This window comes from Tiliqua scincoides, chromosome 1 (assembly GCF_035046505.1).
Source record: "Tiliqua scincoides isolate rTilSci1 chromosome 1, rTilSci1.hap2, whole genome shotgun sequence".
NCBI lineage: Eukaryota > Metazoa > Chordata > Lepidosauria > Squamata > Scincidae > Tiliqua > Tiliqua scincoides.
Window position 1 is genome coordinate 114,296,940 of NC_089821.1, and position 23,056 is coordinate 114,319,995.

General features: G+C 44.6%; 1 pseudogene; it reads left to right on the plus strand.

Annotated features, from left to right (window-relative positions):
- The first annotated feature begins 9,555 nt into the window (after nt 1–9,555).
- Nucleotides 9,556–9,675, plus strand: LOC136638263 (5S ribosomal RNA; annotated as a pseudogene).
- Nucleotides 9,676–23,056: the final 13,381 nt, after the last annotated feature.

Here is a 23,056-nt window from a genome sequence, read left to right on the forward strand (position 1 = left end):
TGTAATTAGTTTGTGGAGCTCTTTGCCACAAGAAGTAGTGACGGCACCTTGCCTGGATGCCTTTAAGAGGGGATTGGACACATTTCTGGAGGAAAAGTCCATTACGGATTACAAGTCATAGTAGGTATGTGCAAGCTCTTGGTTTTAGAGGCAGGCTGCCTCTGATTGCCAGATGTAGCGGAGGGCACTGTGTCTGTTGTGTGTTGTCTTGTGGGCTCCCTGGGGCATTTGGTGGGCCACTGTGAGATACAGGAAGCTGGACTAGATGGGCCCTTGGCCTGATCCAGCAGGGCTCTTCTTATGTTCTTAATCCTAATCAACTTTCCAGCACTGGCACAGCTGTGCCAATGAGGCATGTGCTGCATCCTGCAGTTGGGGGTCACTCATGGAGGCCTCCTCAAAGTAAGGAAAAGTTTGTTCCCTTACCTTGGAACTGCATTGGCCTTATGTCAGTGCTGGAAAGTAGGTTAGGATTGTGCCCTAAGTTTATCAACCTACATTTTTATATACTAACCTTTATAGATCCATGATTGACAATGACAGTAATGAAGACCAGTGCTTTAAATTCCCTTTTGGAAGCATAGAGGCTATTATGGGGTGAAAAAGGATCTTTTTTTGCCTCGATGGGCCTTCATAGCTCATCCACATCTTAAGACAGGTGCTCTGCACCTTGCCAAGCGTGCAGCTATGGACTCTTGATTTGCTCTGGAGATCAGTGCCTCAATGAACATATACCTTAGATTTAATCATGGATTTGGTGAAGGAAGCTAAGTTTGTGGGAGCTTGTTTTTTGTGTGGCTATCAACTTTGTTTACTCCAAGTCAGGAAGCTCCCAGGATGTGGCTTCTTCATAGGTTCCAAATGTGCTGACCAAAGCAAGGTGCAGCCAGTCATGGAATTTTCCCAAAGAACCACAGTTGAGGTTCTTAAGCCAGCCAGCTAGAGGGGAAGGGGGTTGCTCTGAAAAGCAAAATTTGGCCTCTACTTTAAGGCCAGTAAGACCTAAGGCCTCCTGTCCAGTTAAAATGCCACATGACTGGCTTGAATCATGCTCTCCTGGCAGGCATCCCAGCACCATATATATATACATGTGCAAATAAGTGTCAGTGAACATGTCAGGCTGCAGGTCCCAGCAGCCTCATTTTTGCCAGTGAATGAACCTGGATCAGAGCGGTCATTTTCATGTCAGATTGTGAGCCCCCTTGGTGACAGGACTATTAACATGTAAGAAAAAGAACTGAAAGTACCTCTGAACCCATTCGTAGTCTGGTGGTCCTGAGCAATGTAGGGCTTTAGAAGTCAATACCAGCACCTTGGACCTATTCACTGAGATGATCAGCACCTTAGAAAGTCCATTTAATAAATATTTCAAAAAGATTACTTGGATATGGCCCATTTTCCCCTCATATTTTATTTAGCTTATTTGGTAAAGATTATGCAAGCCACTTACATGAGTTTCGATCAGCCATTTGCTTCAAATGATGCATCAAAGAATCCACAATACCGATAAAAAATAAAAATTCATTACCTGGGAGGCACATTAGTGGCCCTCACTGCCCCCAGAGGTATTGCATAAAAAGAAGAAAGAAAGAAAACATTTTATCCTTTCCTGGAAGCAGTTTCTTCCCTTGTTTGCTTTGGCTCTCTAGGATGCTGTAAAATCACGAAAAGTGATCCTTTTTATTGTCAACATTTCTGAGAATCTCGGCACTGCGGAGGAGAGAATGTCAGATGTATGGATCACAATATGTTTTCTGACTCACCAGGATTGATCAAACAGCTCTTGCACTGAGCATCTCAAAAGCAGTTACAAAATATATATGAAAACTGAACAAAAGCCATTCAGAAAGCAACCTCAATGAAGTGCAAGGAGATTGATTGCAGGGAGGTGTCTGCAGCCAATTCGAGATATCTCCAACAGGCAAGGAAAGGAACCATCCTCATCAACCCAGGGCCAGCTGGGTCCACTGTGTCTTGTCAACTGTGAAAACAAATGAATTTAAGTATAATCACTTGAGTTATAAATGATGTCTGATTTGGAATGAATGAGGCAGGGCTAAGAAGGAAAGGAGAGGATGCGTATTAACTTGGGAAATCGGAGCCTCTGGGAGAGAATATCTTGAAGAAGCTCCTTGTACTGGGTCATCTTTCTGACCATGCACAAGTGTTAATGCATTTGCTCCCTCCTTAGAATCTGTACATGGGGTTAGAGTTTGGAAAGCTTTTTCTTTAATTCTATCGACAGTGATAAATTACACTTTACTACCAAGGCTACAAGCCAAGTGACCAACATGAAACTGTAGGATGTGTGACATTAATCAAATGAGGTCTTGGACCGGACTGGACACATTGCAAAATGCTCCTTGCAATTTGAGTCAGGCACAATCAAGAGAAAGTCCAACAACTGTTGGCCGGAGTCTATCTTTTACTTTTCCAGCAGCTTGTATCTTACTCAACCAACATTTCTTGGGATATATAGTAATTGTAACACCCAAGAGGATTCTCAGAGAATCCCAGGAGCAAGGAGCAAGACAGTTACGCCCAGGAGCAAGACAGATCTACACCTGTGGCTAGCTAGGTCATATCAACATGTATGTGCATGTTCCCTTCACGCTGCTCCCAACGGTCCTCTGGTCTTCTCTTGACCTGCCCTCCTCAGTGTATTTTGTGTTGAGAAAACGTTTGTCCTATATTCTCCTGAAATACAGAACTGAAAAACCATCTACTTCAGTGCTGGTGCTCTAGTTAAATTCAAAGCCTGCCCCATTCTCCCCCTGCCTTGTGGATGCCTTAAAGTAAAACCAAACACATCAGGAAGAAATATCACAGACCTCCCCCATACTGTGTAGTTTGAGCCATATAGTTTGATTCATGGCCTACCGAACTTTTTCAAAGCTGCTCAGCTCAGCCCAGCTGTGGCGAGACCTAGCAGTAGATAAAATCAGGGATAGAGCTACTGAAGAGTCTGACAAAATTAAAACTAATACAATATATGGAATCAGAAGTCTTGAAGAATGCCACTCAACATTGTAACATTACACTGATTGATTGTTAACAATGTCCAAGGATCCTTCTACACTGTAAGGTATGACATCCTTTCAAAAGTGGCTCACACACACCTAACAGCAAAGGAAAAAGAGCACAAGTCAGACAACACCTTTATTGGACTCATCAAAACAGCTGAAATAAGGGGATCAGAGGCACCAGACAGAGCTGCTGTGCCTTTTGTAGTTGTACGGAACAGCTGGAAATGAAATGAATGTCTTACGGTCCTACTCAACCATCAGGCCGTGCTTCTGAATTTCACACTCTAACAGCACAGCCCAACTTATGGCATTGCAAAGTGTAACACACTGTTGCGGGCTATTGGTTTGCTGCCAGACATGGTAAACAGGTGCCAGCTGTGCAGCCCTCCCGATCCTCTGATGCCAGTGAATTGGCATGGGGTGCGGGAAACGGTCAGGCGGAGGGGCGGAATTTAGTTCCTCCCACTCTGCCGTCTCCTGACTGCCTGACTGCAGATTATTTACAGAGCCTTTCCTTAAGCAACCCACCGCTATGCTCGCACACAGCTGGATCTGGGCCTGTGCCTTGAGTAAAGTTTATCGTTAATGAAAACAACTGCTGCCCTAATATACACATCGACATCAAAGAACAACACGCCAACATTTAATGTTGGGCATTTTTAATGAAAACATGGTTCCCATGAGAAAGAAGAAAGCCTGAAATGAGACAATGCAGTATGATGACCCAGGGCAAAATGTCAAATAAACAGTCATACTCCTTTGTTATACCATTAGACATATACACCCACTGCCATAATGGAACAGGATATCAGGTATTTATGACATGGAAGGACTGGCATTTTTATTTAAACATATTAAATGCGACACACACCCTTTTCTGATTTAGCTGCCAATTATACATGCCAGTCCTTCCTTTTGCTGTTCAACTGGAGAGCAAAAATGCTCTTGATTTTAAGGACCTTTGAAGATAGGTTGTCTAGCTAGTGAAATAGTCCAATAACAGACAGATTTTTAGCAAGTGTCAGCAAAACTCTCTGAAACAACACACTGCAGTTTATAGTGCTTAGGGGAGGTAGATGGCATGCTTCCTAAATGCTTGAGGTGTCCGTTTTCTCTTTCCACACTGAAGGTTGGACTATACTAGTGCTAGTGAGGTTCCCCTTGAGGGGTAATGTCATAGGTTGATCTAGTCATGAATACTGATGAAGGCCAACACTCCTCAGAAGGACCACATGGCCAGGCCAACCCCTGAATCCTCAGTACTGGTGGCAATGACGTATCCAATGCACCATCAAGGGGTGGGCCAAGAACAGAACTTTGCCCCAGGGCAGGGCCATAGCAACCTGGTGCTGACACCGCTCCCTCCCTTCTCTGTTCATAACTGATTTGATCTTTTGGTGCTTTTCCATTTGAGCGTTTAGTGCAAATTTGGATTGAGTGTCCCAGTTGGCAATGTTGATGTTTGTGCTGATGGTGCCTTGGGCATGTGATTACCACATTATACCAGGGAATTGTACTTCAGTTGCTGTAGTACATAACTCAGGTCCTAGGACATGCGGGAGTATGTCATTTTTTGTTGCTTTTGATTATTGATTTCTTACCACAATGACGGTCACATGGGAGACGCATGGACACATGGAGACACATGGGTGCTCCTATTTTGGTGGGGTTGCAAATGAAACAGAACGGGATGAGTGATGCGGGACATTTTCAAACAAATTAGATTGGCAGTAGACTAAATGCAGGCGAAGTTACAGTGATAATTTGTTCTATACTGACTCTTTTCATACTACAAAAGCAACTGGAAGGGGGAGAGGGTCAAATAGCCCTCTTCAGAGAGGCACATTTTGTTTCATGGTCCCAGTTGCTGTCTTTGAGACTTTAGGGCATGCTGCACTTCTATTCAAGTGTTTATGTGTAACAATGAGCACTTATAACTTAAACTGACTTATTTGTTTCATCATGATCAGGAAAGGACCATGCCCTCTGTGTTTGTTTTAATAACACAAAAGTACCCTTGTGCACTCTTCCCATAAAAATAACTTGTATGAAACAACCCTCAGACTGGATTCAATTTTATGGTTTTCAGTGTACTCAACTTTTTTTTTTCTCCCTACAGCTTTCATGTTGGACTTCTTATCTTTTACCACATTTTGTTTCCTTGTGGCTCAGAGTTCATTAAAACCTTTTGATTTATTGTCAGCTCCAGCTCCTTTCTGTCCTACTTTCACACAAATGTTTTTTGGCGTGCCCCTCCCTGGGATTTACCTTCCTGCCATGCCAATAGCTTTCCTGAAGATTCAATGAGCCAGGATTTGTTTTAAAAAGGGGAAACAATCACATTACTCAATTTATTCTACAGTGTGTGTGTTTAGTGTGCACTTACTCAAGAAAAACAGATGGATGGTTGGGCCATCACTGCAATAGCAGGAGAAACCTCTCAGGGGATGGGAGGGGAGAGAGGCACTGAGTGAAAAGTATTTAGTGGGGGATGATAGACCCTAGGATGGTACAGTTCATCAGAAGAGTAGAATCTATATGACTTTCCAGGGAAAAAAACCTTATTGAATCCAGTATGACTTGTTGCAGTTCTAAGTGGACACGATTATTGCTGGGCTCTGTGGGTCCAATTCTAGCTGGGCTTTGCAATGTCCTAAACGCCTTTCATTGTTGGCATCCTTCAGTCTCGGAAGACTATGGTGTCACGCTCTGAATGGTGGTTCTGGAACAGAGTGTCCTCTCCAGTGCACAAAAATCCTGGGTAAAGTAGGTATGGAGGATAGGCTGTTACCCATGCAGCAAATCCCCCCTCTCCACATCGCTGAAATGGTCCAATGGAAAGGCAGAGGCCAATACGGCAGAGGCCAATACGGTTGGTCGCAGGAGTTGCCAGAACGTTACTGTGTTCAGCCACAAACTGCCTCAGGGACTCCGGCTCCTGATTTTGCCTCGAGGTTGACTCCTGAAGCCTTTTCCATAACTGGATGTAGCCACAAGGCAGTGGAGGTTTGGGATCAGAGTTTTCCTTCTCTCAGATGAGCTGCCTTCCCAGGCTGACGAGTCCCATCTACCCGGTGGCTGTTTAGTCGCCTCTTAAGACAAGTACAGCCAAACTGAGGGCCTATTCTTATCCCCAGCCCCCAGAGGATAAACGCCTTTATGATGTCACAAACAGAGCAATGCCAGCAGCCATTTCAGGGATGCTGCTGCAAATGGCGGTGGCAGGGGAATTACTGGGTATGAACAGGGGAGTTACTGGGCATGAAGGGGGCAGGAGGCTGAACAGGGAAGGGCCAGGGTGGATTCCAGTAGTACCAGCATGCACTAGGATCCTATCCCTGTTTCTTCCCCAATTCTCTACTTCCCCCATTGGGTCTGCACCAGTGAAATGGCTGATGCAGGTCCCAGGAGACTCACTGGGGTGACGGACGTTTACTCCAAGGTAGGGGAACGAAAGTTCTGTTACCTCAAGGAGGCCTCCAGGACTGCCTACCCTATTCTTGAGCAGACACTATAGGATGGTTACTTGTATTTCCAGTTGCATCCAGCATGACCAGAGGGTGGTTTTCCTCACTCTTTGGTCACAGTGGAAATTCAGAGCATTAAAGGCAGCTTCCTAGAAGGGCTTAGGAATATCTCTAGGCTTTTCGCAGATATGACTCTACACACACTGATTGTATCCAAGTCATTGGTTTTACCCATCACTGGTCACATCAGAAGCTTGGAGCATATGAGGAGGCCTCCTACAGCACTCATTCCCAAGCTTCCCAGTGATGCTACCTGTCTGTCAAGCCCCTAATGCTGCCAGATCATTATACTATGTGTCTGATGTAGCCCACTGGCAACAGAAACACAATTCTCTAACTATTCTGAAGGCCTGAGTCAGATGAGGAGGCCTCCTGGAGAGTCCTCTTCAGCTGTGCTAGAAGCACAAATTTCACATCTGGGATAGATCCTCTCCAGCTTCCATCATCTGGAGCACAAAGGATCCCTGATCTCTGCCCAAAATTTTATGGTGTTGTTGAACAACTTCATTTTGCTCATCCTTAAAGGGAGACTTCAACTTTTTGAACCAGCCTCAAGAGGGACTGGTGCTCAAATCCCAACAAGTAAGGGCCATTTGCTGGTTTCAGGGGGAAGAGGCAGGCAAAATTCAGCAATGTCTAGAGCAACAATTTTCAACCACTGTGCCATGGCTCATTGGTGTGCCATGAATTGTCCATAGGTGTGCCGTGGGAGTTTGGGTCATTTAATAAATGGCCATTTATTAGCATGGCCATTGGGGGATCTGAGCCCCCCCACCAGCAGCATGGTGTGCCTTGTAAATTGTCAAAAAAATGGATAGTGTGCCTTGACAATTTTAGTGGCTTGCCAGTATGCCATGAGATGAAACAGACTGAAAATAGCTGGTCTAGAGGGCTGTGCATGGATAAATTCATAAATGGCTAAACAGCAAAAAGTGTCCTTTTGGAGTGCTTATGGTTATTAAAATACTCCATAAAGATGATGGCTGTGTAAGCACCACAAGACAAAACTGGCACCTCTTGGGGGCAGGGAGAACAATGTAATATATGCCTGTTGTGCCTATAGCTAATGCATGGATTCATTGAGTGGCATATGGTGAGTTGATGTGTGAACTGGTCAGAGATACAGGTGCTTTGGAAGAATCCTCAGCTCAGGTACAGGTTTGAGACACAACTGTCCCTAAATGGTTCCTTTACCAAAGGCATCACACAGTCAGCTGTTTTTGCACCCTGGCAGTAACGGAACAGCAGGAAAAAGAAAGGCATTCATCAATGCACACTGAGAATCAGAGGCATAACTCTATTTGGACGGATCCTTTTTTTTTCTTTTCTGTATCTCCAAGCACAGTACAGCAAAGTATGGGTAGCTTTCTGCTACACTCACAGACTTCTCTGAACAAGGGTGACTGTCTTTTTGGCACTTAACAGTTCAAATAAACATCGAAGGGCTAATGCTACTGCTTTCTTTGGAGCAATGAATCGTTCAGATGTCTCTCCAATATCATTATTCCTCTTCCCATACTGCATGTTAATTCAATCCTTATAACCCAACAGAATTCAATGAACAAGGAAACTGGCATTGATCAGAAATTTCTTTAGAGATTGCAGAGTTTATTTGGTTCCTTGGATACATCACTTACAAAGGCAGTTATGTATACATCACATCACAGCATCTTCTCATTTGAATAATTTACTGCACACCACGAACCTTCACTTCTGGAATTCATACTGTATCTGATGCCCGTGAATGCTTACATCCTACACATTTCTGGTGGGGGGAGGTCAATGCTGCAGTTGTAGATCACTAGCTAGATTATTCAAATCATACAGTAAAAGTTCGACTACCAGTTGCACAGCACTGACCCATCAGAAATCCTTTTGCTGGTGCTGGAGCTCAGTCATTTCCACACCCTGAAGAAGATTCCTTGGGAGAGAAGGAAGAGCCACTCACAGCAGCACAGCAAGTACTGGTGTCAAGTGAGATCCAGCAAGTAATTTGGGGGATACGACTCCTCCATCTGGACCCCTGAACCCAGTACCTTTATATTGTCCTGGGACCCAGGAACAGTGGTGACATGGAATCAGAGCAGAGGTTCAGGAAGGCCTAAGAAGTACTAGCCTAGCTGCCCAAGGATTCACTTCCGATTGACCTTCTTCATTACCTTTTGTCCTCATCACAACCCTGTGAGGTAGGTTAGACTGAAAGATAGGTCACCAAGAAGCTTTAAGGATCAATTTCTAGTTCAGGCTGGCTGGGATGAAATTCAGAGCGCTATGCAAAACACTTACTGGGCCAGCCTAAGTACCTTAGGCAGGCCCGGGAGTGTTGCAAACGTGCCGTAAGGCACATCTGCAATGACTCAGGAGTCAGCGAAGCTGGTGCAAGGATGCACACTGGCCTCTTGTGCTAGATCCTGGCTGGTGAAAGGTAAGGTTGTGTTGGCCTGGGGAGGCCAGTACAGGGGAGAGTAGAGGGCAGATTGGGGGTGTTTGGGGGCAGTGGGAGGGTGGATGGTGGGCAGGCTAGTGGGTGGACTGAGCCCAGGAGGAAGGTGGGGGTTTTAGGCAGGGAAGGGGGTTTTAGACAGCTTTAAAATGGGATTGCACAAATTCATGGAGGACAGGTCTATCAATGCTTCCTAGTCACGATGGCTGTGCTCTATGTCTGGTTTCAGCAGCTGTCTGATTCTGAATACCAGTTGCAGGGGAATAACAGCAAGGAAGGAGTATACCTTTTCTCCAGCTTGGGGGTTTCTCAGAGGCAGCTGATGGGCCAATATGGAAAGGGGTATCCTGGACTAGGTGGGCCTTTGGCCTGCTCCAGCAGGGCTTTTCTCGTGTCCTTATGCTACTGACTTCAGTGGGCCACCATTGCACCTGCTGTGTATTCAGTAGGTTAAAAGCAACGATTTCAGGCCAAAATGTTGGTGCAGAACTGATAGAATTTCTATTATTCTCAGTCAACATTCTAAGAAACTGGGCCCATCCATGTACAGTATATTTTTGCTATGAGCAACTGTTACCCTGCACATGCCCAATCTCATCTGATCTTGGAAGCTAAGCAGGGTCAGGCCTGGTTAGTACTTGGACGGGAGACCGCCTGGGAATACCGGGTGCTGTAGGCTTATACCATAGTCTTTCGAGACTGAAGGTTGCCAACCATATTTTTGCTATGAGATGTACCATCTGAGTCTTCTGGATTATTAGGTTTTGTTTTTCCTTCTTAGGCATTAGGCCATGAGCTGTAACAGTAAAGGTTAATAACGGGAAAAGAAGCATATAAATGAATATCCTGTCTCAGCATTAGAACATTCTTTTTTTTTTTTAATTTTTAAAAAGAGTCACTGTTGTTGGAATAATGTCACCCATTTGATTAAGGGAAGTAATAGAATGTTTCGGACCCACCCAGCTTCAAAACAGTTTCATCCATAAAAAATATCCTTCCAATGTATTATGCATGATGTTCTTCTGGAAAATAACGTAGCACCAATGAATTTTTTTTTCCTACATTTTCCTCGGCATGGAAGCTGAAGGAAGGTGAAAATTTAGGACACAGAATCTGGATCCATTAGGTTTTAGAGCTATGGGTTCCCATCATGCAAAGTGGAGAGGTTCCTTGACTATAGTGACACCTGCAAAAGCCAATGGCTGCTGATGGTTATTGGGGCACTAGGTTCAGCAAAACCCTGAACTTTTTAAAGCTGCCTCTTCTTGAATATCTAGAATACACTTATCCTCAGTCAATGAATCCTTCCCAAAGTGATGCCATTTGCCAATTTGACTTCTGAAATGAGGCGCAAAGTCTGCTAAGCATCTGCTCCAGACTTCATCACTGATGGTCAGCCCCATTATTTAAGTCAGGGGTGTCCAACTTTTTGGCGTGAGGGACACATTGTGTATCTGACACAGTGTCAAGGGCCAGAAAATAAATAATATTGGAGGACCGATGTGCTGAGAGTTTGATTGAATACAATAAGTCGGTGGGAGTGGAAGGAGGAGGGAGCAGAGGGCAAAATTGATTTGCATAGGAAAAGGGGGGAATGGACTTTGAAAAAACATCAAGCAACTTGCAATGCAAATCTCAAACTTTTGTCTCAGTTTCTGCTCCATTTTAAGTTGAATTAACATTATATTTATATGGCAGGTCTCTCAGCATCAACATATATCTCATTCAGTCACTAGGAAATTATTAAGGAATAATTTCTTACCATTATATTGCATTACATTCTGCACCTTTAATGGCTGAATGTTGTATATACCTGGAAGTGTGTCTTTTGAGTTATTTTTAGTCCTGAGAGGTTGGGGAACCTTGGGGTCAGATAAAATTCTCCCGAGGGTCAGATTTGGCTCCCAGGCCGGGGTATGGACACCCCTGATTTAAGCCATTTCTGCCCAATGTTGCATATATGCAACAGGGATCAAATGCGCAAACCTGTGGGCTGGGCAAAAATGGATTAAGCGTCACTGTCTCTAGGATATAGCTCAAAAGGAAGATTTCGTCAATGAGACTTTCCTTGACATCTTTTTTTCCTGTGAGTTTCACTGAGCTTTTAATGACTTTTCTAAGCCCTTTATCCTTTTGCTAATTAGATACCTCCCATCTCCTGATAATAAATAGGACACATGGCCATTTAATTTTCAGTGTGCACATTGAAAAAGCAATAAAACCAAACGCATCAGAACATTCAAGCTTAGAAATTACAGCAATGTCAAAGGACTGAGTTTTGGGGGAACGTATATTCATAATTGTGCCGGTAATTAGCAGCCCAATCCTACTGTTTCCTCCCGCTGGTACAGCTGCGCAAGAGGTCTCAGAGGCAGTCTGCACAGGTGAATGAGAGATCAGACACCGCTTGCGGTATCTTTGACTGGACAGGGTACACAAACATCATCCCAGGGATGTGAGGTGTGGGGATGGCAGGTGAGGCAGAATCGCCCTGTCATAGTCCATGGAAAAGCACCACAGTTGCCCCACTTGCTTACACCTGAGAAGGCTCTCCTTACACTTGTGAAAGCAGATGTAAGGAGAGCCTCCTTGGGTGTAAGCAGGTGGGGCAGCTGCAGTACTTTTCCATGGACAACAACAGGGCAGTTCTTCCTCACTTGTCACCCCTGCACTGCACATCCCTGCTGTTTCTTGCACACTTTTTGGATGAGATGTGTTGGACCTGGTCTCACTGTGACATTCTCAGCCTCGTGAGAGATGACCATGCATATGTGAAGCAGAACAGACATTTACAGTATCATCCTCTTATCATTCTCACTCTCCTTGGCTATTGCTTCTGCTTTTTTATCACAATTTAGGGACCCAGTTTGCTGGTAGAATGTCATGCCTTCCTATGCCTGAATACAGTTAAAACAAGAACAATCCATTCTACTGTCTTCATGGCTCTTTCCTACTCATGTGTCTGTTCTTCCAACCCTTTGATATGCATTACAAAGGACAAAGAACTCTTCCTTTGTGAATACCAGAACATCCCATCATATTACATTTTTTCCTCATTTCAGTGGATTCTTTGTTCATTCGTACCACTCAGTAGGCATATTCCTCTTCCTGTTTCCTTACATAAATAAAATATGCTCATTGAAACACAGAAGAGGCGTGCATCCCTTGTATCTCTATAAAGGAAGCATACGCTGGCTCTATATGTCAGTAATAATACGTTAGGAGTAGTGGATCTTAGCAGTAATAATGGTAGTGAAGTGGTAGTAATTTCATTCTTAATTCATTGGGCAGCCCAAACCTAAGCTTCCCTGGTGTTCCATGATGTAGCGGCACCAAAATGGCGACCGCTGCATCCAGTGGGGCCAGGGAAGCAGCGCCAGGTCTCCTCTATGTAGTGGCCAGATTGCCCCAATGGGTCTCCTTGGAACTACACCCGCTATTGAGCGGGCACAGAATTGAGGAGACCCATGTCGGGTCTTCTGGGCTGGGAGGAGGGTCAGGATATGGTGGAAGAGCTGCCATCTCTGCCCCCCTCTTGGACCCATTGCTCTTCTTCCCCCGTCCTCACCCAACCAGTTCTGCCCCCTCCCTCCCCTCCCCCGCTCTCCCTCCTGCCTTCAGCCAGTGGCAAAACTTACTACTAGGAGCCCTCCCTGCGTGTCCTTCAACGCTGTGGCCCTGCACCAACTGCCTCTGGGCCCAGTGCCGGAGGTGAACCTGTACCTCCTGTGCAAAAGTGCCTTACAGCACTTTTTGTGACAGTCAGGCCAGCAGAGCACCAGCACCAGGCCCAATAGGGTCAGGCCCTTAACGACAAGAGGTATAGAATGAAGTTTCTATGGGGTTCCTCCAAGGTGAAGCTTAGAATGAAACATTCCAGGCCCCTGAAGCATTTGTCTGGTGCTACCAGAAATCAGGAGTCTCTCATCAACGTCTCTCTTCCCCACACTTCTAGTAACATCTAATAATATGAAACACATGATATTATTTCATCACTTTCAAATTTCCCAAGCAATAGCTTATGAAGTAGAGTGTGAGTGGGGATCATCATGATTCAGTGATATCATATCACATGTTCACATTATTGGATGTTACAGCGGAGACAAGGAGAAGGCTGCCGCAGCCATGTGTGTGTCATCACAGCTCAATCCAACCTCAGGAGTGAAGGCAAAAGAGTGACTTTTATTGCAGCCATCCAATAAAGCCTTAATTTGATAATGGTCTCATCACTGAAATGCCACCCAGATGGGAACTTTGGAAGAACATTAGTAGAAAAAGTTAGCAGCCTCTTTTTCTAACATTCTAAAGGACAGAACCCCATCGCTCTGTTTTCGAAATAAGGATTACAGAGTGTTTTTCCCTTTTCATCTATTCCCAGAACCAGGGAGGGAACAATTAAGCACTCGCTGTTACATTACCGTAATGTCACTAATTAAATTTATGCCACTCTTCTTGTGTTAAAAAACACACATTAAGAATACCACTAACAACTTCTCAAAAAGTCTCCCACTTGCTGACAAATCCTGTTGATTTGTCCTGGTGTTACTCCACCACAAAGGAACATCTACATTTCAACCTGCCTATCTACCTACCTACCTATCCATCCATCCATCCTGGATGGATATTTTGAAGTGAATAGATGATGCTGACGTTCACTTATCTCATTAACAAATGGCAGCAGAAAGGTTTTACAAAGCAAAAAGTGCAAATCCCGGGGGTAAACTATTGAGGTTCAGAGAAGCATCTATTTTATTCATTTTAGCTGGGGACACTACTCATTCAGGAGAGGTCAAACCCACATTTCGACCTTCTGTTTTGCCCATGAATCTTTAATTCATTGACTGCACTGGATACACTTGCATTTCATACAAAACAGCAGCTCTGTGCAGCCAAAGAAACAGTGATGGAAAAATCCAATTGTTGAAAGAAATTCCGTTCAGTACTTTGGAACCCAGGTCCGTGGGTCTTTGGCAGATTGCAGAATGGACACGCTTAAAAAGATAAAGGCAGGGTTTTTTCCAAGTTAGGGACCTCTGCGCATCAGTGTGGTGGCAAGACACTGCATGCTCCCTCACAGTGAAATGAATGTGGCTATTTGGACAACTAGAAATGAGTTAGAAATAGTACGTTGCCATCAGGTAGTATGGAGATACTATTATACTTAAGAAAGTACTTCTGACTGTGTTTGGGCTAGTTAGTTTACTAGTCTACTTTTTGGTTCAGTGGCATTGAGTGCTCACTAGCCACTTGACATAAGGCCCTACTCAAGTGTATGCCAGCCGGTCCCCTCTGAGCCTCCACACTGACAGTCTCTTAGCCATGCCCTTTCTTCTTCCCAGGCTTGGCATTTGTCTGAGGAGAGCAGTGCTGAACCTGGGGGCACTACCTCCATGCAGTTCAAAACATGGAAGAAGGGTCCCTGGGCTGAGGTGCTACTCAGACAAATGGTGAACCTGAGGAGCAGTTGCAGACCTCCCATTCAGTCTATGGGGCAAGCGCCCTGGGCACAAGCCTCTAGGACCCCATGGAACCCTCTCTGAGGCTCCTGATGGGGTCAGAAACTGTGCTCACGGTTTTCCGGAAGCACAGTTTATAGCATTGGGGAAACTTCAGGAGGTTTCCCCGATGCAGGCATGGGTCGTGCAAGGCTCCGTGAGCCTCAGGTGAGTGGAGCGGGCTGGATTTCCACGTGGGGGTGGCAACAGCCCATGGGGGGTGCCATTGTGGATCTTTGCCGCATGGTGCGGGGCTGGGGAGGTCCACCACTGCTGAGAAGAGCAGGGAGGATGGCAGTGAATGCATTGGGGCTCTAGGTTTGACTAGCTTGAACTCTCAACGTGTGCCTGGCCACAGTTAGGGATTGCTAATAGGGCCATCTGGGGATTGTGGGAAGTGGGGATTGACACACTGGCTGGCAAACTGAATTGACAAGGTCCCACAAAGGCACTTACAAACACATGCACACTCTGATAATTTCCCCGTGATTCTACCCACTGTAATTCTTCAGGACAGGAGCCTTTCTCCCAGGTGAACGGTCAAATTATTCCACAGCCTTAACTCTCTGCCTGTCCCCTTCTCAGATTTCTTAGAATATATCTGCCACCAGGCCAATAACGTGGTTCAAGTGTAAAGGGTGGGCAGATGCACATACAGACTGGCAACCCAATTTGATTGGGTACTTATAGTGGCAGACCTACGAGTCATCCTCCATAAGTTCAGCTCCGCAAAAAGCACGCCACTATTCTGTGCTGCAGGACCACTGAGGCAAATGGCCAGCGGTCCCATGTACACAACAATGGTCCACCCTGGCAGTGCCGGAGCAGGTAAGGTGGAGGCAGGGCAGGTCAAGTGTGGTTCAAGGGAGGATCAAGGCAGGGAGAGGGTCAGACGGGGAAATGTGGGGTGGGAGGAGGTGAATCATTTGCAGCATACACGCTGGGATCCTATCCCTTTTCCCAAACCAACCCTGCCTCCTTGAAATTATGCCAGCTAAAGAGCTGGCACAGGTCTGAGGAGACTCATTGGTGACCAGGTCGCCTACAGTGGGCAGGAGATCTGGTCTAGAGGGTAGAGCCTCCATTTGCCTGAAGATAACATCCGAAGGTCGCCAGTTCGAGGCCACCGGCACCGTGAACGGCGAGACCTTGAAGCAGCTGACAAGCTGAGCCACGTTATTCCACCTGCTCTTTGGCCGCTGTCAGCCTGTGTGGGAGGAAAATGGAGGCCAGAATGCGATACCAGATCATTAAAGATCCATCTGAAATGTTGTGGTTCTTGAAAGACAGAACCTTCTTCAATTGTAAAAATCCCTATTGGGATTTAGTATTGCCTGCCTATGTAAACCGCCTTGAATTAAAGTCTGAGGAGAAATCTGACGACCAAGAAAGGCGGTATATAAATACCTGTATTATTATTTATTATTATTACCAGGGGGTAAGTAAAAAATATGTTTACAAACCTCTCCTGGACTCTCTGGTCACCTCTACCACCATCACAGGATGAAGCATATGCTCTGTTGCTGCCACTGCATCACATAAACTCTTGGGGGATAGTCTTGAGACCTTAGCCCTAGAGCATTAAGGAGAAAGAGATCTGGATGAACGTCCCCAACAATATATAGAATGCATTTCAATCTGTGACCACTCTTTGTTTTTGACTATATGGTTCAGTTCACCAGTACAGCAACACTGACTGCTTGGATGGCCATCCAGCACCTTTCAGTGCATGGCACTCACCAGATCACTTTGTGTAATAACACACTGATATCTGTATAGTGGTAGTTAATTCAATTTAAGCCATGTTAATCTCTCCTGCGCTCTGTGCCAGGGTTCGTTTGGTGTTGTCAAGATTGAGTTATCTGTAAAGGCATATTACTGCATTCTCAAAGGAATTTATTTGCTAGGAAAACTATGTAAACTAGAAGGAAGCAAGCATCTTGAAAGCAGATGGGCTTGTCCTGCAGTGCATGAACTTTTGCCCTTAGCAAGAAAATGCGATAAGAAGAAAGAATCATCATGCTGAATAATTTTTTTTTTAATAGTCATATAAAACATATTTTTTAAAAAGTGAAATATTGCCAGACACCAAGAAACCACAAGGTGTTTGTATTATTTTATGTAAATTGGTCAAATCTTTTTTTGCTGTGCATGAAATCGGACTATAGTAATGAGATCCTGCTGTAGTCTGGGTATATTGACACTACTTCCTTATATAATTTAAACTACTGTAACAGTCATGGCTCCCCCTCCCCCATATAATACAGTCCTGGAAACAGTATTATGGGAGTGTTGGGGATTAGGGATTTCAAGTCCTCAATTCAATACAATTCATTTCCAGAATTCTCTGGATAGAGAGAGGCAATGTCCAATACAAAGTTATTGGGGGATATGGCCTAACAAACTCAATGGCAGGAACAGACTTACCTCTCGCCTCTCCCAGGGCAAAGGTCTGTGATGCTGCCTTCCCGTGCGATGCCTCCACCACTGTCCCATACCTACCCAGCATGATGGAGCCTCACACAACTCCAAGACTGACTGGGGAAGTGTCCTGAGGCTTCCCTGTAGTCTTAAACCGGAAGTATTGTTTCTGATCATGTCGGGAGTCTTAGAAGACTTCTTGCATGGTTCTGGAGTTGCACGAGTCTCAGCGCCCGGGGTGTTTGCCTGTTTGCTCCACCCCAGGTCCGCCGCTGCTCAGTGGGACTTACCTCTGAGTAAAATGGGTTAGGATTGCCCTGCATATCTATAACATAGATACACTGTAAGATGGGTGTGCATTCCACCCATCTTATCATTTCACACAAGCATGGAATTCGACATCAAACACAGAGGTCAGCACCTTGAGAATCCCTGCTGTCATGACCTTTTTTAAAGAAGCTTTTCACCAATGAATTTCTAAACGAATATATCTTCATTTTATGTAGATTTGGCTCCTGATCGTTTTCCACCCAAAGGCCTAATCAGGCATACATCTGCTCTGTTTTGTTTTCAGCAGTCCTGCAACATTGGACACTCCGAGACCAACCACTTGTCCCTCTATGAAGATCAGCGTATAAAATCTGGGATGTTTCTGGAATAATCTCAAAAAAATGGGTTGTGGATCACAGCCAGTGGCCAAGAAGTAACAGGGCTGCAGTCAGGACTCGCCCAAGACCTCCTGGCATCTGAAGCTGCATGCCAAACAGTGCCCCCTTACCCAGGGAAGTGCTGATCTCTGCTTCTTTCACTCTCCAATGTTCTGGCTCAGAACTCTCCCCCCCCCAATATTTTCTATTCCACCCCATTGCTCTCTTCCTTTTCCAATCCAGGGAGGACGAGAAGAAGGACCAAACTGCTACCTGAGGAAACATCATCAGTTGGCCTCATGGATGGTCCAGCCCTGGCAGCAGTATTTTGCATAACTGAAGCAGAAAATGCATCTGCTGGGTAGGAGGAGGGTTAAATGAGACAACTGATTCAGATTTATTGATTTATCTCTGAATTTGGGTTTGACGTGGAACAGAATTTGGAGATGTTTTTCTTCTTTTTACACATAGTGATGCTATGAAATATAAGAAATAATAATCCATATATTAAAAGCCATCTGAGAGCTGGGTGATATAGGCTAGTGTTCGTTAATCCTGGGGTCGGGACCTCAATGGGGTGGCGAAGCCTCAGTTGTGGGGTCACAGCAACTTACAGGAATGAAAAAGGTAGAAGACCACTGAACTAGAGGATCACCAGGTAAAGGGGGGGCACCTCTTCAGGTATCAGGTGATTATGTCCCAGTCTTCCTCAGGTTTTTAGAAATTGTGCTAAAATAACTTCTTATCAATGGTGCTAAAACAATGGTGCTAAAATAAAATAATAATAATAAAAAATGTGCTAAATAATTGTGCTAAAAAAAATAACATTCATCATTTCCAGATGAGCCCCTGTCTTTCAATGGGAAAAAAGCTGCTGTTGCTCTTCTTGCCTAGATGTAGTTCATCTTTTTCCTCTCTTTTCCTCTCCCTGATCCACTGGAAACAATCCCTGTAGTGGTGAAACCGCTGTGCAATCTCTGCTGCTTAATATGGCAAGTCCAGTGGTGCTTTGTTATCTAGTGTGGGCCTCGGGAATGAACGGCTTCTGTTTCTATGGGCCAGACTGCCACAACGTGCACCCTTGGGCTGCAATCTTATGCACGCTTACTTGGGAGTAAGGTCCACAGAATTCCACAGGGCTCACTTCTCCGTAGACATGTTGAGGACCAAGTTGTGGATGACTTTTTGGCAGATGTGGTTGTTCAGAACAGTGGCCCCTATACAATAGTATAGTGAACCCTGCAAAACCTAGCACTTTGCCCCCCGGTAACATTACTGAGTGGTACTATTTTAGTAAAGACGACTTTGGACGCCCTCTAGGACTCCGATGCACTGCAGGACTAGCAGCTGGGTGGAAATTTTGTGCAATTTGAGCCTGGTTAAACATTATTTAGTATTTGTGTAACACTTTCTGACCCAAGCAGTGCTTCACATGAATTATTTTGATGTAATCCTTACAGCAACAACTCAGAAAGGTAATTAAGGATGATTATCCTTACATTGCAGCTGAGGATGCAAGGAAGCGACTGGCTACAGCGAGCTAGTGAGTTCATGGCAGAGGAGAGATTCAAAGCAGGAAAGTGATGATTCAGACCTCAGTCTCGCCACCAAGCCAACCAATCTGGTTGAAGCCTTTTATGTTCATTAGCTGTGTCCACATGATAGTTATTACTGTCACTGTCTTCATTACTCATTACTGACTCCAAAGGCACTACTCTCTGGTGTCAACAGTGGCATGAGAAATTCCTGGCAGCTGTACAAGTCGCACAGTGAATTCTAGGAAGAGGAACCAAAGGAATGCAGCACCATGAGATCTAAGCAGATTGTTTCCAATGGAGGACTTGACAGCATCCCTGCCCTTGTCCCTAGTGGGAAACCCTGCTGAGAACTGGGGAGAGGGAACTATGCTGTGCTGGTACCAGGTTGTGGGGGGGAGGGGGGCCTGAGTCTATGGCACTTCCTAGGTGCTCCTCTCTACAACTGGTTCTGGGGGCTCAGGGGTTGGCCTGGCCCAGAGGAGATGAATGCTCTCCCCTAGTGCCTGATGTGGCTGGCTCCTGATGCCACCCCTCCCACCACTGTATGATTGTGTCAGAGGCAGATAAAATGGCAGGAGCATTTCATGTGGTCTGATTATTACATGTTGTTGGTGAAGGTTGCCTTTAAAGTACAGGACCCACTTCTGTAGCAAACAGAGGTTGCTTCTACCCAAGAAGAGGCTTCATTTCTTCACAAGAATGAATGCAAACCAAAAACAACTGTTGTACTGGAGCAGTGCCCATTTCCTACTCGTTCACCATTCGGCAATGAGCAGGCTGACTTGAATCCTACAACCGAAAGGAATAAAGGGAAGGAGCCTGAAATGAACTGCAAAAGACGTCTGCACAGCCTCACAGGCCACCCAAATATAAATGAAGAGCATGTCTGCACCAGGCACCAAGAAATGTATCCGGGCTGTGGGACAGGAAAAAGGTCAGAAGTTTAGAGGAAAGACGTCAGTCACAAGAGAAAGCCAGCATGCCAGTGCGCCAGCATAAGGAAGCATTACATTTGCTGTGGCAAACCACTTTCCAGGCCTAACTATCATTTTGGGCCAAATGTCCCAGATGTGGGGAAATCTCACTCCTTTTCTATGTACAGAGAAGCCAGACTGGAGAGATGCAAAGGCCACACATTTCCGACAGAGCTTACCTGTAATCAGCAGATGTCTGCAGATTCAGATTCTCAAAGGAGGCAGTCATGCAGCAAACATAGACCCATGACATTTCTTAGGGGGCTCTTACTGCACATCAATCATCACGCTAAATATTTATCATAGTGGATCAAGCTGCCATGTTTTCCTGCTAAAATCTTTACACAATTGACCTGTGTTGTGCAGTGGCATAATGTACCCAATTCCTTCCATACGCAATTGAAAAACTGTAGGTATTGAAACAATATCATAGACCTTCAGACTGCCATTAGGAAAGTTACACAATCCCTCTGAGCAGTGAATCAGGAAATCCTGCAAATTTGCTAGACCAGCAAACTGATACACACTTGGCGGAAAGAGTAGAGCTTACTTTTGAGGAAACATGTATAAAATTGCACGGTTAGGCACTATACAGTATCAGCTCTCTCTATTATATGGGACCTATTGTACGTATAAGGTTATATATAGTGAGTCTGACTGAGTTGCTGCATATAAGCGCACTCAAAATGGTATATAAATTTTAGGGTAGCCGTTCCCAAACTGTGGGTCGGGAACCACAGGTGGGTCACCAAAGGGCAAGGAGAGATCAGATAACTAATTGCCTCAAGGCTTAAGGCTCTTCAAAAATCAGATACTGTAGTTGCTAATTACCCTGCAAAGAGCTCTCATCTCCTGCAGTTTGCAAGAGAGCTGCTAACTGCCCTGCAAGGAACTGAGATCCTACAGTTTGCAAGCATGTGTAAAGATAGGGAGATAATTATTATTATCTGGTTATTATTATTATTATAAATAAATGAATGAATGAATGAATGAATGAATGAATAAATAAATAAATAAATAAATAAAATATTATTTCTTTTTATCTCTCTCTCTCTTTTTTTAAAAAAGGCCGATAAACCTAAGTGGGTCCCAATAGAGCAGTGATTTTCAACCACTGTGCTGTGGCACACCAATGTGCCACAATGGACTGCAGGTGTGCTGTGTGAGTTTGGAGGAGGGTCATATATTAGTAGGGCTATTGAGGGATGTGAGCCACTGGCCAGCAGTGCAGTGTGTCTTGTCAATTGTCCAAGAACTGATGGTGTGCCTTGACAATTTTAATGCCTTCTCAGTGTGCCATGAAATGAAAAAGCTGAAAATTGCCTTGATAGAGTGTAATTTTAAAAAGTGGGTCCTGGTGCTAAAAAGTTTGGGAACCCCTGTTCTAGGGAGTGTTATCGATTTGTGATCATTATATTCTTCTGCACAAAGAGCCCTAAAAATTAGGCACCATTCTGTTTTTACATGAAGGATGCACTCTCACATAATCAGTATTACAGTTTGCACTGTCAACCCATTTATGATAAAAAAAAAAACAGAATATTTCCAAAATGTATTTGTACAACACATATTGTCTTAATACATAGTCCAATTTTTCATTCGATTGTTAGCACTAGCAAAGATGCAATACTCTGTCTCTTGGAGGTGCCAAGCCTAGTAACAGCTTCTCATTAAAAACAAAATCAAAAACAACAAAACCAACACCCTCAGCTGAGCTCCACTATTTGACTTCTTCCAGGCATTGCGCACAATTGACCCAAGGGATAGCAGGGTTTTCCTGCCTGTTCCTTTATTGTTTCTGTAGTTTGTTCTGCTTTCTCGTCGCTTCTTCAGAAAGCTAGCTTGATTAGGAAAATTTTCAGAGACTGCTTTTAGAGATGTGTGAGCTCTCCAAGGTCACCTCAGATTGACTGACAAGTGATCTGAGAAGTTAAGAATTTGGAAGACCGTGGATCATTTTTTGAATCAATCAAGGCCTGGAAAAAGAACCCAAAGCCCTGAATTCAGTGCAATGGAGCAAAGTCACACTGATACAAAAAAAAAAAAAAAAAAATGGAGCAGAATTCTGATGCTGTGAAGGCAATAACTGAGGGGGAAGCCAGTGTAGAGATTGGGTTTAAACCTCCCCAATGTTTTTGCCCTTGCAGCATCTGAATTCACCTCCTATTTAATATAATGGCACCATGTGCTCCATTATATTTAAACAGAGATTGAGGGGCGCAGGCATGTATTTTTAATCTGAGCCAGAGAAGAATTATTTATTATTATTATTTTATTATTTTATTAATTTATACCCCGCCTTTTTGCCCAGCGGGCACACAGAATGGGGGGTGGGCATTCAAGTTCACTTCTTTAAAAAGCTCCTGGAGTTTATTTCCAAGCTTTGGTGAGCTTTGTCAGCATCCCTGACTTTTTTTTCTTTCTCTTTTTTGTCATGTTTTCTAAATGCTCACATGTGCATTGGTTATGCAGAGAAGCAAAAAGACACGCCACGAATGAACTGAAAAATAAGGCAAGCTACCATGTGTAGCAGCTTTATACTTGGAAATAATTCTTTGGAGCACTGTTCAAAAGCTTGCATGACCTTCATGTGTGTGAAGAGGAAATGCAGAAGATTTCCTTCGAGGAGATGATGTGTGGTGTCAGCAGTGGCCCCTGGTGCTGACAGATCTGGGTGCTAGACCAGGGGTGTCCAAAGTTTTTGGCAGGAGGGCCACTTCATCTCTCTGAAACCATGTCGGGGGCCGGGGGGAAAATAATTAATTTACATTTCAAATTTGAATAAATTTACATAAATGAATATATTAAAGATGAACTTATATGAATGAATGAAGGTCTTGCAATAGCTCAAGGCCTATAAAAGACCTTGCACAAAGCAAGGCTGGCCTTTCCTTTGCTGCCGCTGCTGCATCACAGACATGAAACAGCAAGCAGTGGAGGAAGCCCTCATCCTACAGCTCACTCGAGAGGCCAAACAGTTGCACT